Source organism: Pelobates fuscus, chromosome 1 (assembly GCF_036172605.1).
Source record: "Pelobates fuscus isolate aPelFus1 chromosome 1, aPelFus1.pri, whole genome shotgun sequence".
Taxonomy (NCBI): domain Eukaryota; kingdom Metazoa; phylum Chordata; class Amphibia; order Anura; family Pelobatidae; genus Pelobates; species Pelobates fuscus.
The window spans coordinates 70,744,754-70,761,672 of NC_086317.1; the positions used below are offsets into that span (position 1 = coordinate 70,744,754).

Below are 16,919 nucleotides of genomic sequence, written 5' to 3' on the forward strand. Positions count from 1 at the left end.
TATACCAGCAGCCTTTTCTTCTGCGTTCTGTAAATACACACAAAATAAAGAAAACTGCTGCTCAAACAAAAGCATTATAAATGTATAAGCAATAGGGTGTGTCTTACTTGGCTATGTTTATATTTAGTCTTGGCTCTTGTCAGCACTTTTTTTTCCTTTTTTATTTTTTTTAAATGTACATATTCCCAGAGGGGAATGGTTTCTATTTCCTGCTGCAACTTGGACAACTAGATAATTTCATAAGGACTGTAAACTTGCATAGCATTGCAGAGCACATTCTGCACCTTTTATGGTAGGGAAGAGAACTCACCATAGCAACTACGTTTTAACGATCACATGTATTTTTTTTTTACATATTTATTTATTAAGGACATTTTACATTTTAAATCAACTTTATTTAAAGAAATTGAACAAGGTACAATTAATGGACAAGTTTAAATGGCTACTTGGTAAATATAAAACAGTTTGATCATAAATTGTGTAAAACAGTCTCTTCCCTGGTTATCCATAGACAGACATTAAGAGCATGCAGAAATCCATGGAATAATAGTTTACCATGGCAGTGTACGAAACTGGTGTACGGCTGAGGGGGTTTTATCCTCTAAATCGTGTTCTAGGATACCTAAATAATGTTTTACATTGCAGGGTTAGAGGGAAATGAACACTGCACCCAGCGCACTTCAATGAGATAAAAGTTGTCTGAGTGCCTATAGTGTCTTTTTAAATGATAGGTTCTTTTTGTATCTCATTGCTGAAACAATAGAGCGTTCTAATCATGTTATACATTTAGAACTTCATTTGTGGAAAACATGGCTAAATTAGAGAATAAAAAAAATAAAAATAAAAAATAATTATGGAGTTTCTCCACAGCCATTTCCAGATTGTTAAATAAAGCACAGTATTTGGGAAAAGGGTCAACCTGCAATTTAAATATAAATAAAATAAAATTATAAACTGGCAGAAGAAGCAAAAATTATCTATACTCCTGTTAAAGACTTAAGCACTATTTAAGGTTCCATTTGACCACAGGGGAGGGGGAAAAAAGGGAAGTAATCTTATCTCTCTCTAGGAAATGTTTGAGAAAGAATGGAAAATGTTTAGTTGATTCAACAAGTTCCCCTTAGGATACTCCCACGATCAGCTGACATTTTTAGGTATTAAAGTAAAAAGCCAGGGATTTTAGTCAAGTACAAATACTAATTTTAATAAACATTTTGGGGGTGGGGGTTGCTTAATAGACCTTATTTGTAAAAAAAAAAAAAAAAAAAAAAAAAAAAAAAAAAGAAAGAAATAGAAAAATAAAAATACCAATAGTTCATTTTTATTTATTTGTTTGTTTTAACATTGTTGAAAATATGTCCAGAAGACAGTAAAGATGAAACATCAATTTCCTGTTTTAGTATCTGACCCTTTTTTATAAAAGTCGAGTAATAAAATGTCATGATCAGAACTAGAAACTAAGAGGTCAGCTGAAAAACCACAACACTGAGGAAGTGTAAATTACAGACGTATACAAAAATCTGTCTTGTGATATGGATAATCCATTTGTATAGTGTGTATTTACAGGCTGGTAATTTAAAAATATATATATATATATATATATATATATATATATATATATATATATATATATATATATATATATATATATATATATATATATATATATATATATATTATTTGTTAAATTAAACTGATGCAATGCAAGCCCAAGTAATAGAAGTTAAAAAAAACAAACAAAAAAAACAACAACAAAACACTTACTACCTAAGCTATCCCGAAGTTAAATAATTATAAATGTCAACAAGGACATTAGCCAAACTAAATAATAAACAAATCTGCCTGCATTCTATATCCAACATAGAGGAATGTCACACTATAGGAGTATATTCACTAATGCAGGAATTGTAGTAATTAACAAAACATTTTAAAATTGGAAGCAAAAATAGACAAACTAGAAACATGGTCTATGATTGGCTACATTAACCTCAACTCTGCAATTCGATTTTCAATTCAATACAAGGCTATGTTTAGGGAATACTCCCTCGTGACTTATTAGTATGCAACAACAGGCGATCCCAAATTGGAATCTGGTAGGGCAAGGCCTTCTTCCATATTGGAATAACCAACTTGCCACATGCAGGAAGCATAATTGCATAACTGGTCATTGCGAAAAATTTACACACATTGAAAGGTGTGCTTCACAAAAAAAGAAAAGTGTGTTCTGGTCCAGGGGCACCAGATATTTACAACATTTAGTTTTTTGTAGAAGGAAATTTCATTTGTCATGTAGTATTTAGTTCCTCTTTTTATAAATAACATGTTATGCAAGAAGCAACAAACCAGGCCAGAACATTCTTTAGGTGTGGCCTGCACAACATTACTTTTATTAAGAAATTTAATACACAGTGTTCCATTCAACAAAGATTAAACAATGAAATCCGATGAGTGAAATTCTATTTAAAGAAACGTCACTTTAAAAAAAAAAAAAAAAAAAGTTTTAAAAGTAATATTATGCTCATCAACGTCTTATATTTAATATGCATTTGTGAGGTGTGATGAAATAAAACAATGTAAATATCCACAACCCAGGGTACCTCCATGCCAATCATGGTTGTAAACTCTGTCCCTTGTACCTGGCAGTCAGCACAGAAAAGAGCAGAAATGAAACTATATTTCTATATATCCTCCTTATTGCAATGCGTGCTCTAGCTAAGCCTGGCTTGAACTGGATTGGTATACAAAAACATTTTTACATACCATTGTTTATTTTCCTTAGGATTAGAGGTAGGGCACAACAACAGGGATATCCACTGTGTCTTGGCAGGAAAAGGCAGGTAACACACTAGAACTTTAAACATTAAGCTCCTCCTAAGACTCCTTCCAACAAGTTACAGGCATACACGGCTTCACGAACCATCACTTTACGTACACTCGCGGGTATGGACATAGCCAAGAGTGTACGTAAAGTGACTTGTGAGTATGGACATACCCGCAAGTGTACGTAAAGGGACTCGTGAATATGGACATACCCGCGAGAGTACGTCAAGTGACTCGTGAGTATGGACATACTCGTGAGAGTACGTCAAGTGACTCGTGAGTATGGACATACTCGCGAGAGTACGTCAAGTGACTCGTGAGTATGGACATACTCGCGAGAGTACGTCAAGTGACTCGTGAGTATGGACATACTCGCGAGAGTACGTCAAGTGACTCGTGAGTATGGACATACTCGCGAGAGTACGTCAAGTGACTCGTGAGTACGGACATTCCCCCGCATGCTCATGTGAATTCACTGGGAGCCATCATGACTGTATTGATGACAAGATGTTTACTCAGAGACATGCTTGCTCTGGCCTTGCTCCAGAGGACTGTTAATGTGGGCTGCTGTTTTACCCTAGTTGGCAAAGACTGCCGAACTCTTATACCTTTTGTGTTCGGCTAAACTGGACTAATAGTTACTCTTCCCTCATAGTTCCTGCTTTTTTTCTCCACAAGTCACACTTTAATAAATAAACCCCAGATTCATAATATATAAAAACAAATTCACCTAACCCACCCTTAAATGACCACTTCAGCTCAATGAAGTGGTCTGGGTGCCAGGTCGCCCTAGTTTTAACCCTGTAGCTGTAAACATAGCAGTTTCAGAGAAACTGCTATGTTTACATTGAGGGTTAATCCAGCCTCTTGTGGCTGTCTACCTGACAGCCACTAGACACCACTTCCGCGATTCTCAGTGTGATAATCACACTGAGATGATGCTGGACGTCCATAGGAAAGCATTGAGTAATGCTTTCCTATGGGTGGTTTGAATGCGCATTCGGTTCCACTCGGGAGCTGACGTCGGCGGGGTAGGAGAGGTCACCAGCATCCAAGGGAGCCCGGCAATGGATTAAGGTAAGTGGCTGAAAGGGGAGAATAATGAAGAATAAAGAAGAGAATAATTTTGCTGACCCCATGGCAAACAGCGTCTTTCTTTTTAAGTCACTGTTTTTCCAGAAAACCCTCTGGCTGTTTTCACCTTGAGACTAGTAGTTGCAAATTCCCCTCTTACCCTCCAGCTTTATGGCTTAAACTGATATCTTACTTCCAGCTTCCAAAAAGTCGTTTCAAAGCAAGCCTTGCAGTCTAACTGTATGTAAAGCACATGTTTTTTGTAGAGAAAATTAACTATGTGGCAGGAAAACCAGAAGAGAGAAAAAAATTGTATTTGCTTATATTAGTTATGCCTATAAATGACTATTGCAATGCATTGGGAAGTGAATTTTCGTTTTACATAAATGCTCTGGTCCCATTGTGTACTTAAAAGTGGTGTGGTGGAATCTCGGTAAAAATAAATTTAGTAGGCCGAGATTACCACGTGGCATGTGTACGTGCATATGCTGACGTATCGATCAGTTGGTTGCACGAGGCAAGATACGATCAGTAGTGTACGGAGCATGTGCAAGAATACAGGATATAGTATTCCCCTCCTCCATTGTGCTGGACAAGCCATGCGGTCAAACAGGAAGTTAATTCTTATTTGTGTTGATTGGTTAAGAGAATGTGCGGGTGGAGCTTAATATGGGAGGATATGCCTATATAAGGAGCCTGCACTATTGTCCGGGGCTCAGAATTTGCTGTATTTTGGTGACGCTAGTCCCTCTGAGTCCCGATCGGTGATCCAATAAAGAATCTCTTCCTTCCTGAAGAAACCTGTGTCCATCTCTCTGTGCTTGGCTTCCGTCAGTTTCTCCGGTATCAGTGGGGGTATGCCTGCATAATATTCCCAAACCAACTTAGAAACCCTAGAAAATATACAAGCCAAGTAACTGCATATTGTTATTATTTGTATTTGTTTTTAACTTGTATGGTCCATGAGGAAGTTCCAGTACTGGGAACGAAACGCGTAGGACCTTTGCTGTTTATATTTTATTATTTATGGGTGATTGTTCACCTTCCAATAAAGCTTCTGACCTTTTTTACCACCTACTGAAATCCTGTTTTACATCCACCCTACCAGATCAACAGGAGGGAGAAAGAGAGCCCCCCAACAACATTGGGGGAGGCACCCTTGAGTGCTATTACCATTCATATCCTGTGAGTGCATTTCATTGAGCGCATAATTGCTTACCAAACTGTATTACACTATATATTTGTTTTGTTCCTTATTTTTAGATTTAACAGCCATATCCCAAACATTTTTGGTTTTCTATATTGCTGAGTAAAGGTCATTCTGTCTGGGTAATGACCTGGGGAGGCTGTTTCAGTTATTGTTAAGGTAAGTATAATTTATACTTTGTATTCACTAAACACATTCACTTTGTGGTGATACCTTTTTATTGTTTCTATAGAAGAATGTTTTAGTCCACCTTTTTTCGGTCTTCTCCCAGCTGATCCTCTTCTACTTAAGCACCAGGAGGCGACATTACTGATGAACTCTCGCTCATGCGTAGAGCAATGAGGTCTATGGAAGATCCTGTGACACAGCGGGATCCTCCATAGCTAAATCTAAATACTTGCTGGGTAAATTACACTTCTGGGTGGCTGCAGTCCCATCCAGTGTCTAGAAGGAAATGTCAGGCGTAGGACAACTACTGAGACAAAATAGTCCTTACTTTGTCTCAGTAGATCTCTCAACTGTGCTGTTATTTCACTGAAATTCCATCATTATAATCATGACATGCCTGTAACAAGTGGTTGTATGATATGTGCATAATATAAGTCCCCCCGCTACCTCTGACAGTTGCAGTAACTTAAAGCAGCTTGCACTACCTTAGATTATTGAGAATATTAAGAGATATAGTGGGTGCTGGATGTAGCAATATCAAAATAACACTAGTCAAGCATATGAATACTTAAAAGCCCTATTCATTTAATACCAATATATTCAAAGGCTGTGTATAATGGGAATATGAAAACACATAGGTGACAAAAGGTAAGATGAACATAGATGAAACACGAGGAGGGCTCTGCTTGTAATCTAGGGAAACTAAAGTATGAACCAAGACGTAAATAGAAAAATCTAAAAAGGGAAGAGAAATCACCATGTAAGATGTCCATACCTGAATAAACATATGGATAAAAGTCATGAGATATGCAATGCAACTGTAAAGTAAGGTGAGATGGGGTGAAAATAGATTATGGAAGGGCCGGTTGTGGGAGGTGAGGCAGAGATGGAGGGGTACAGAGGACTTGTCTTGTAAGCCTTTCCAAATAGATCAGTTTTAGGGACTTCTTACAGGACAAGAGTATAAAAGCCTAGTAGGACTATGCATAGCATTATGGAAGGATGTTGTGTACTTTTGAATAAGACATGGAATTTAGTTAAGGTTGTTGTTTTCACTGCTTTGTAGGCTAGTGGAATACTAAATTCAAACCTAAACCAATAGAAGAAGACAATGTACCAGCAAGGTGTTATTTGTACTAAATAGTGTGTAAATGGACATATCTGGCAGCTATGTTTATCATACACTATAGTGGGGTTATAGTCTAGTGGCAGACCAACAAGCATGTATTGCTTCAATTCAAATGTGAAGGGAGAAGCATAAACAAGCCTTTAGTTGGAACTTGCATCATTAAGGATGACGCAAGAAATAATTTATGAAAGTTAGAAAGAATGTTCTGATATGAGTCAAGGAGAATGGCAGAAAATGTAGGCGCCCACAGAGTTTACCATAAAAATGTTATTTTTTTTATTCGAACCCATAGGATTAAAATAAAAAAAATATACATTTTTTTTAATGATATCAAAATACCAAGTAGCAAAGCACCACTGTGACGGAAAGTAGTGAAAAGGATCAGCAAAACATCGCAATTTTACGTGTTTCATTCAAAAAAAACTTTCAACACATCTTTAATGTAACCCTACAGGGTCGAATAAAGAAATTTATGGTAAACTCTTTGGACTCCTGACTTTTCTGCCATTATTACATGCTGGAGCCGTTGGTACCCTCATTTACAATTTTTATTTTTTTTTATGTTTCCTGTATTCCGGACTTTACTATCTATGTTTACATATTAAAAGGGTGTGTACTTTGTCTTTTTACTGTGGTTTTAGCAGACAATCCATAATGCAAAATATAGTCAGCTCCCTCCACCCCCCACCCCCAATTAAAAATATATCAGATAAAAAGTTAATCTCCAACTCTTGTATTGTTCTAACTACACACTATCCATTTTTAAAAGTAAATTTACCAAACTTATGGTTTTAGCTCCAATGTGCATGATTAATAAACTTATAATTTAATACACCTGGATGCCTTTGATGAAAAACACAAAAAGGTTTCAACTGCCCTTATTTTGGCTCACCCAATTTACTTTTGTGGATTACTTTTTTTTTTTCTAATCTTTTATTCTGGTTAGTTTGTCAAATTGTTCAACAACAAACGTTGTATACAACAGACTGAAAACTAGCCGGTCTAATACAAATAGCTCTGTACTCAAACTAGTATTTTTACATTCCTAAAGTAAATGTAAAATACTCTAAAATGTACAAACCGGTACAAATATTTTTCTGAGTCATTACTCTCTGCATCCTGGATTTGTCAAACTGTGTAATAACATAGGGATGCAATACATGTATTTTTAGTACAATATAATCTAAACTGGGAATGGGTGGCTCATGGTTGACATGATTCATAAGAAATAGTCAGCACGAATGTAAGGCCACGACACTTTACCTTATAACCAATATGAATTCTTAACAATAGGAAATGATTCTTCACTAAAAGTTAAAAAACAAACAATAAAACATAAATAAAATGTGTGCCACTACAGAAGATCCTGCTATAACTGCACTGTAATAATGACAATTGCAATTATTTATTAGATCAGTCATAAAGTGAGACAAAAGTAATTGTATGGCCTTCACACTGTATATGTGATTTTAGTATTGGTCAATGAGTCACTGAACAGGACCTTGCCACTCAATGGTGAATGAACGTTATGGAAATGAAACCAAAAGCACAAGCAACCGCACACACCTATAAATAACTCAGCCCTTAAAATAGCACAATTTGTTTCAAAACACACTGCAAAGTTATATTTTATATATATAAATATATATATATATTTATTAGGGATCAACGGATATTGATTTTTTTAGAGCCGATACCGATAATTTGTGAACTTTTAGGTCGATAGCTTACCGATATTCTGCAACATTTTTTTTTGCAAATCTTTTTTTTATTAAAGGGAAGTTCCAGTGCCAGGAAAACAATCCGTTTTCCTGACACTGCAGGTTCCCTCTCCCTACCCTCCCCCATAGTGTTCCTTACCCCCTACCCACCCCCATAGTGTTCCTTACCCCCTACCCACCCCCATAGTGTTCCTTACCCCCTACCCTCCCCCATAGTGTTCCTTACCCCCTACCCTCCCCCATAGTGTTCCTTACCCCCTACCCTCCCCCATAGTGTTCCTTACCACCAACCCTCCCCCATAGTGTTCCTTACCACCAACCCTCCCCCATAGTGTTCCTTACCACCAACCCTCCCCCATAGTGTTCCTTACCACCAACCCTCCCCCATAGTGTTCCTTACCACCAACCCTCCCCCATAGTGTTCCTTACCACCAACCCTCCCCCATAGTGTTCCTTACCACCAACCCTCCCCCATAGTGTTCCTTACCACCAACCCTCCCCCATAGTGTTCCTTACCACCAACCCTCCCCCATAGTGTTCCTTACCACCAACCCTCCCCCATAGTGTTCCTTACCACCAACCCTCCCCCATAGTGTTCCTTACCACCAACCCTCCCCCATAGTGTTCCTTACCACCAACCCTCCCCCATAGTGTTCCTTACCACCAACCCTCCCCCATAGTGTTCCTTACCACCAACCCTCCCCCATAGTGTTCCTTACCACCAACCCTCCCCCATAGTGTTCCTTACCACCAACCCTCCCCCATAGTGTTCCTTACCACCAACCCTCCCCCATAGTGTTCCTTACCACCAACCCTCCCCCATAGTGTTCCTTACCACCAACCCTCCCCATAGTGTTCCTTACCACCAACCCTCCCCCATAGTGTTCCTTACCACCCCCTCCCCCTGTACCATATAGTGTTCTAAAGTGATCCTTAACACCCCCCCTCCCCCCCCCTGTCCCTTAGTGCCCCTTTATCTCTCCTCTCCTTGGTCACTGCTCCCCGGTGTATCTCATGGTAGCGTGGCTGAGCGGAGCAGTGCGCACCGCGGTACAGAAGATTCGGTCTCCTATACCCGGTCAGACTGACAGGAAGTGCTCTCTCAGCGAGCACTTCCTTTCAGTCCGGCCGGGTACAGGAACACAAGTTTCCGTACCGCGTTGCACACTGCTCCGCTCGGCCACTCTACACAGAGTGCCTGGTAGGAGGGAGCGCTGTGTGCAAATCTCCTGCCGTTCACTCCGATCTAGCACCCCCCTGGCGGTGTACCCTAAGGCGGCTTGTGCAGTCTTATGGACGTGCCAACCCCCTCATTCATTATTGGTATTGCCGGTGATTATCGGCCAATACCGATACTTAAAAAAAAAAAAAAAATATTGGAATATCGGCAGATAATCGGTCGATCCCTAATATATATTTTTATATTGTAGAGACAATGCAACTACATGCAGAAAACAATACAATGCTCAACAAAAGCACTATTTAAACAATAATGATTTTATGTGAGTATTTCGCAATTAAGAAAAAATATTGTAAAAATCAATGAACTGTTATTGAGACCTGCTGGGAATGCAAAGTGAGTTAAAAATTAAAAATAGCCAAACCAAGATCAGAAATTTTTTTTGGTCTAAATTCTGAAATTCACTTTGAACTCGCACTTCCCTGCAACTCTCACTTCAGTGAATAAACCCAAATTGTGTTGATCTGCGTCTTAACTGAGAAAATAATCAATACAGAATAAAAATGTAAAAAATTGCCAGGAACAGTGTTAGTGTGATAGCAAATAAACAGAAAATATCACTGGCCAACAACTGGGTGTTAGAACACATTATTGTGTATTGTTAACATGGAATCAGCCAACAAGCTAAATAAAACGATGTACAGGTACTCCTTCAGGCTAAAGATATACCTACAATTAACCCACCTTAAAGAACCACTATAGGCACCCAGACCACTTCAGCTTAATGAAGTGGTCTGGGTGCCAGGTCCAGCTAGGATTAACCCTTTCTTCTATAAACATAGCAGTTTCAGAGAAACTGCTATGTTTACTTTAGGGTTAATCCAGCCTCTAGTGGCTGTCTCATTGACAGCCGCTAGAGGTGCTTCCGCGCTTCTCACTGTGATTTTCACAGTGAGAAGACGCCAGCGTCCATAGGAAAGCATTGAGAATGCGCATTCAGCCGATGACGACGAGAAGGAGGAGGAGGAGAGTCCCCCGTCCGGCGCTGGAAAAATAGGTAAATTTAACCCCTTCTACCCCCTAGAGCCTGGCGGGAGGGGGGCCCTGAGGGTGGGGAGGACCAAGAGACCCTATAGAGCCAGGAAAACTAGTATGTTTTCCTGGCACTATAGTGGTCCTTTAACATTTTAAAATATTTAAAATCAGTGGCAGTCCAGGATAAAATGAGGTTTAAAATATAAAACACAAAGAAATAAAACATAGACAAACACGGATTTTTTTTTCTTTGTGCTTTCTATTCTGCTCCTCCATTTGATTTGATGTCTGTGTTTATAAAAAACATTATGTCAAGCTGGGTCACCACTTAAATTTGATATATAATTCTATCCTAAGGAGAACAAATTATTGTGTTATTCTCTTAAGACTGTATGACATGTAGCATACACAGGATGATATAACACTGGAACCAGAGCAGAGAGGCATAGCCCAGCACAATTTGTAGAGTGACAAGAAATCCGCTATTAATGTCATATTGCGCATGACACCATTTCTTTACAGAACATTTATGGATAACTTTGACCCTGTAGCAGTTGTGAACTACAATATAATATGACTCTCAGTGGCTGAGCATCAAGGAAAATGGTTAAAGTGGGAGTGATAAGACCCTGTACAATGCTACAGAATATGATGGAGCCCTTTTATTTTTTTTTTAATTATTAGCAATGAATAGCCGCTGATCATTTCTCCCTACGTCTTTGTATCGTCAGGCCTGGCCTGGGCTTCAATCGCCACCCTGAATCTCCTGGTGGAATCTCAGCTCAGCGGCTGAGCATCATGTGAAACGGTTGAAGTGACAGAGAACTTGCTGTACAACCTTACAGAAAACGTTGGTGCATTTTTTTTTTTTTTTTGAATATCAATTATTAGCAACGTATACCCGATGTTCATTATTAATATTATTTATATAGCGCCAGCAAATTCCGTAGCGCTGTACAAAGGATTTATCACCACGTCCTTGTATTGTCAGACTTCAATTGCCTCCCTGAATCTCTTGGTTGTATAATATATATATATATATATATATATATATATATATATATATACTGGTTGCATGCTAATTAAGGTTGCCATATCCCTCACATAACCCTGGACACTTGCACATATTGATAGTCAGCACATGAAAAGTACTGCCCTGCTGTATGCAGCATTCACAGGCTGTATGCAGCATTCACAGGCTGCAACATTCCTCAATAAGTTGATTTCCTATGTGCAGCCTTTGAATTCTACATACAAGGGTATCCCCCCTCAATGTGTGCAAGTGAGGATTATCATGGAAACCATGGTCGCTCTGGCAAGCCCAGCATGTCAGCCCTGTCACTGACAGTTTCCCGGCGCCCAGCAATAGGGCAGCCAGCAGCCAGCCGCCCTCCTCTCTCCGTACTATACACACACACACAGCAATTCCCTCCCTCACACAGACTCCAGTCCTGCTCCTCACCTCCTTCTCCCAGCGGCTGCCGGTAGGACACTATGCTCCCCTGTGGGTATCCTCACTCTTTCCCCTGAGCAGAGCCGAACAAACAGCAGGGCCCTGCGTGCTACGTCACCGGGAGCCGTGCGTTCCAAGCCTCGCTCTGGCTGCTGGCTTCCGGGTGTGTGTACAGAGTGCGCACAGTGTCCTGTGGACATGTTGTGCTGTGTTTAGTGTTGTTATGTAAAGATTATTGTTATTGTGCAATTTCTGCAACAAGGCCCTGTATTAAATATCACAGTACATTATGTAATGCACCGCAGGAGATGCCAAATATTTTCATGTTATGTTTGAGTATAGGTAACGTGTTAAAAGTGCATTTGTAAAATAATAATTTTTTTAGAAGTTAAGCAAATAACTTTAAAATAAAGAATGTTTTTAAAAAAAATGTTTTTGGCAATAAAACTGGGAAGGAATTTTTTTTTATTTGTTTTTTAGCAGAATTCATTGGTGAGGGATACTATTTACTGAACAGTGAATTTAAGGAAATGGAACGTTCAGGACAGCATTTTAATTAAGCCAAAATGTATCAAAAGCATTGTTATATTCGTGCCCAGAGTGTCCCTTTAAGTTCCCCCTATAACCATATATTTTTTCCATTTTATCTTAAATTCTTAAGAAAAGGTTGTCATATTGATTGCAAATATTTTGTTTCTTTGTATTGGAATTTTCCCATGCATTGTTGTAACGGAGCTTCCTGTACCCCAGTTGGGTACCTCCGCCGACTGATGCTCCTAGTGCTTACCGAGGGCTCCAAGCACTTCTCCAGACACCATAAGTACCGCAGACCCCACGAACCGCCGCAGCTTGGTTGGGGTCTCGTCGTCTCCTACCCACCCTGGACCTACGACAAGACTCCAGGTTCCGCGGGTGAACCTTTCATCCTTCAGAGAGCGTAGCAGGAACAGCTCTTACAAGAGCTAGTGATTATCCAAGGGAGTATGATGATCATAGCAATCCCTTGTAGTGATATAGCAATTCCCCCAATAAGAGACAAGACTCTAGATTGAGGGTGAAGTAGAACTGAAAGTTTAATGGTACAGGTTGGCTTTATATACAATTTCTCAGGCCAGAGGCACACATCCTGGACCTGATGGAGAACCACATTGCAAACTGTACAGACCAATAAAAACAATGTTACAATGTTACAATGAGCGACACTCCCACGTACAGTAAACAATCCCTCCCCTCTGCCTGTGATATCATTAAGGTAGTTAATGCATTTACTTAATTAACCCCAGGCAGAAAAAACACACATTTTTATAAAGTATCATAAGTAACCAAAACACAAAATATCCCCATAAATTTTACACCCCCTGATACTTCTGATCTGGGTGAACAACATATCCAAAAAAACAACCAGATCAGATAAGGGGTTCAGAAATTTTATGTAAGTCATATTTTTGGCAAACACAGGATTTCATGCCCAAAGCAGTTCTATAGATTCGCGGCTAAGTGCCGTTGGAGGACCGACCGGGAACCGTGAGGTTTTCATGACGAAGATAGTTCCAGGGCATTCACGGCTAAGTCCCCCTGAAGTCTATTCGCGGTTTTAGTCCATGCGAACAAGATGGACGCAACCACATGTTTGAATGTCGAATGTCGGCCACATCGACTGTTCGGGAGTTCGAAGAACCATTGTCTAAAGTCCCAATAGCCACAAATTGTGTCTCTCAGCCAAAACAAATTAAAGGGGCCATCGTCACAGGGCAAAAGGTTGGCAAGTAGTCCCCTCCAAGTCACTTTCGCCACAAATGTACATGCCATTTCTCAATCACAATACAAATGTGAATAACAAAATAATAATACAATAAATAAATAATGTCACAATCTTATCACCCACCCAAGCCTTGTATTATTGATTTTGGTCTCTCCAGCCCGATATTCAATCAATTGCTCCTATCACTACTTTCACCTAAAGACCATCTTCAGATAAGTCAGTTTTTAACACAAGAAACAACACTCATCATTCATCTTCTTTTCCACTCAGCCAGTCTTTTCAATGATTCCCTGCCTGTCCAGAATAATGTAACTGTGTATTTTATATTTTTGCAACGTTTGTTTAACATTAACTTTTCCATCACCCATTTTATATTGTGCAGGTCAGTGGAATATGCAGGCACTCTACAAAAATGAAATATAATAATCCGTGTAGTCTGTTTGAGAATAAATCCAGAGTGAAAAACCTGATTATCAACCAGGATCTGATATCAAATATTGGCTTAAAAACATCAATTACATACATTTTTAAATAAAAAACTAAAACACAAAAAAAATAACCTCTCTCAATAAAACAGAATGAAGCAGTCATGAACAAAGTGCTAGAGTACTACTTAGTGACTTATACAATCATATACAAACGCAGTAAATAACTATAAATCTTATGAAAAAGCCCTTCTATAGAAAGGGATCTGTAGGCTGTGTAAAGCTTCTATAGATTAAATGAGCCCGTCTGTGAGCCAAATCCAGTTGCTACAGCAAAGAAACTTTGTAACAAAAGGGTCCCAAAGCTACAATATGTTTAATAATGTTGCCACTGATGGAGTCACATTGCTAAATAATCTAGAACTATCATTTGAGTAAATTCACAACTGTTATGTAAATATGTCCTGACTTAGTTCATTGAGCTGCCCCTTTCCTCCCTTCCTGATTCTCTGGATGTACGTAGTGATCGTGAATTGATGAGGAAGCAGCCAAAAAGGAAGCATAGCTGATTTAGAGAATGTTTAATTTTTTTTGCCTTGAATTGGAAATATATTTGAATTTTCAATTTAGTGAATAACCCTCCATGTGTTTCACTTCCATTTCATTAACTCTGCTGTTTGGATTCCCAGGTTGCCATCGGCCCTAGACTTTTGTCTAAGTCACCTTGTGTCTTACATTACTCTGCTTGGACGTTTGCTTCTATCCAGAATTTTGCTCACTGTCTTTCAGTTTATTTTTAGATGGTTAAAGACTTTCTTTCTGCTACAATAATTTCCAGGGCTTAATTTAGATATGAAATTGATGTGCCCTTTGATATAATCTGTAGCGGAGTAGCAGTATTATCCACGGTATCTCCGCTGGTAGTCAGGATAAAGCAGGTAAAACACAGGCAGCGTAATAATAATCCCTCTTCCCCAAGGACTAGACAACACATAGTCTGGGAGCCAACTGTCAACTGTCATTTTATTCCACGGTCACAGTATTTATGCAAGACCCCATGCAAGGGGTTTCCTGAATGACATTGCAGGGGTTTTACTACAGAGGACTGAGTGGGGAACTTAGCCTGCAAGGCTGTCTCCCAGCATACCTTGCTGTACAGGAGAGATAATTGTGCAAGAATGTAATCACATTATCTCTCTGTACAGCAAAATATACAGTTTTACATAAAAAAAAAAATAACTGATATAATATTCAGACGACTGCTACACACTGCATATAAAATGAGCATAGCAACAGTTAACAAAATATTCACCCTAAGTGTCCAGAAGTGGCTAAGTTTGCCACATAATCTGGTTTGCAAATAATTTTGTTTCTTTAGTGCTATGTAAAACACACCTGTCCTTGCCTCTTCCAAGCACTACTTATTATTTTAACATTATAGTGTCCGGACACTCACCCTCCGGCTGGAGTTTAGCGGTGAGTGAGGGAGGAGGCTGCACTCACTGAGTTTGCCGCTTTTGATCCGGACTTGTAGAGTCTGCAGGAGGGCAGGTGTGTGCATTGAGAGCCAGGTAAGACCACCACCTACCTGCTCCTGCTGGGGCACTACCTACCCAGGACTTCATCCTTCTCTGTGTGCATGAAACTGATTGCATATAGCTACCTACCCCTCCCGGGGTAAATCCTAACCTAATACCCCTGGCTATGTTTGCATGCAAGTCTGGGAACCAGCTTCCTTCCCCCCCATCCAAGGGTGCCCTGTCTAGGGTTGCATCCTTACTGATTAGTTCCTTAACTATACCCCAGGGTGCTTTATGTAGGGGTATTAACTAACTAGTACCCCTTGTTATATGGGTGCATACAACTAATTAGAAATTAGTTCCCTACCTGCACCCCAGGGTGCTTTATGTAGGGGTAGTAACTGACTAACTATGTGTGCATACAACTAATTAAAGCTTAGTTCCTTTCCTGCACCCCAGGTGCCCTATTGTAGAGGTGCTAATTTGCTAGTACCCCTTTACGTGTGTGTTCATTCAGTACTAGCCCAGATACCCTATGTAGGTTTACATCCTTACACTAACTAGAGGGCATTTAGGTAAAGAAATAGACTGTTCCCTACTTATAGCCCCAGCTTGCTCAATTTAGGGGTACTTGCTTACTAGTACCCCTTTTGTTATAGGTATTCATGCTACTAATTAGAAAACCAGTCCCCTCCCAGGGTGTTCTCTTTATGGGTAATTACTAACTAGTACCCCTTGTTATGTGATGCCTGGAGGACTAACCTATTCATCTCTGATCATTATTTACTTAATAAAGATCTACTTTGTTTAGGTGACATAAAGTGAATGAATTCAGACACTCCTTTTATTTCTGGTCCATCCCACTGAGGTGTGTCTGTGCATTGGCTGCAGATCTGCAAAACTCAGGATGGGGCACCTGTGTGGGAGCTCAGCCATCCTGCTAGGCTGTGTGTTTCCATATATGTAAAATATGTTTTGATGTAAGAGGAAACCATTGTTAGTTTTTTTTTTTGTTTGTGGAAGTGGTTATCAAACTTTTTTATTCTCTCCTAATTACACAATGACGTTGTGCAATGTGCTGTTTGATACTCATTGTGGTTGAGTGAATATAGATTTGGGTTTGCTATATTAGTGAAATATTATGTAAACCACTAATCTAATTATTTACTCTGTATACCAGTTTAATACAAAATTGTCAGTGTTTGTGACTCCTTCATACATTGCTCTCCTATGGGATAGTGCTTTGCTCTCTCCTCCAGCTCTGCTTCACTCCTACTTGATATTTCCTATCCTAATGTTTCTAATACCCCACCTCCTATAGACTGTAAGCTCATTTGAGCAGGGTCCTCTTCAACCTATTATTCCTGTAAGTTTTCTTGTAATTGTCTTATTTATTGTTACATCCCCCCCCCCCCCCCCCCCTCT

At 39.4% G+C, this 16,919-nt stretch overlaps 1 protein-coding gene across 1 annotated transcript in view; it reads right to left on the reverse strand.

Annotated features, from left to right (window-relative positions):
• Window positions 1–11,910, reverse strand: part of RABGEF1 (RAB guanine nucleotide exchange factor 1) — a 32,419-nt gene extending 20,509 nt beyond the window's left edge. Inside the window, exon 1 of the mRNA XM_063449679.1 lies at window positions 11,797–11,910. The gene's annotated coding sequence lies outside the window, so the exon portion shown is untranslated. The remainder of the gene's footprint in view (window positions 1–11,796) is intronic.
• Between the last annotated feature and the right edge of the window lie 5,009 nt (window positions 11,911–16,919).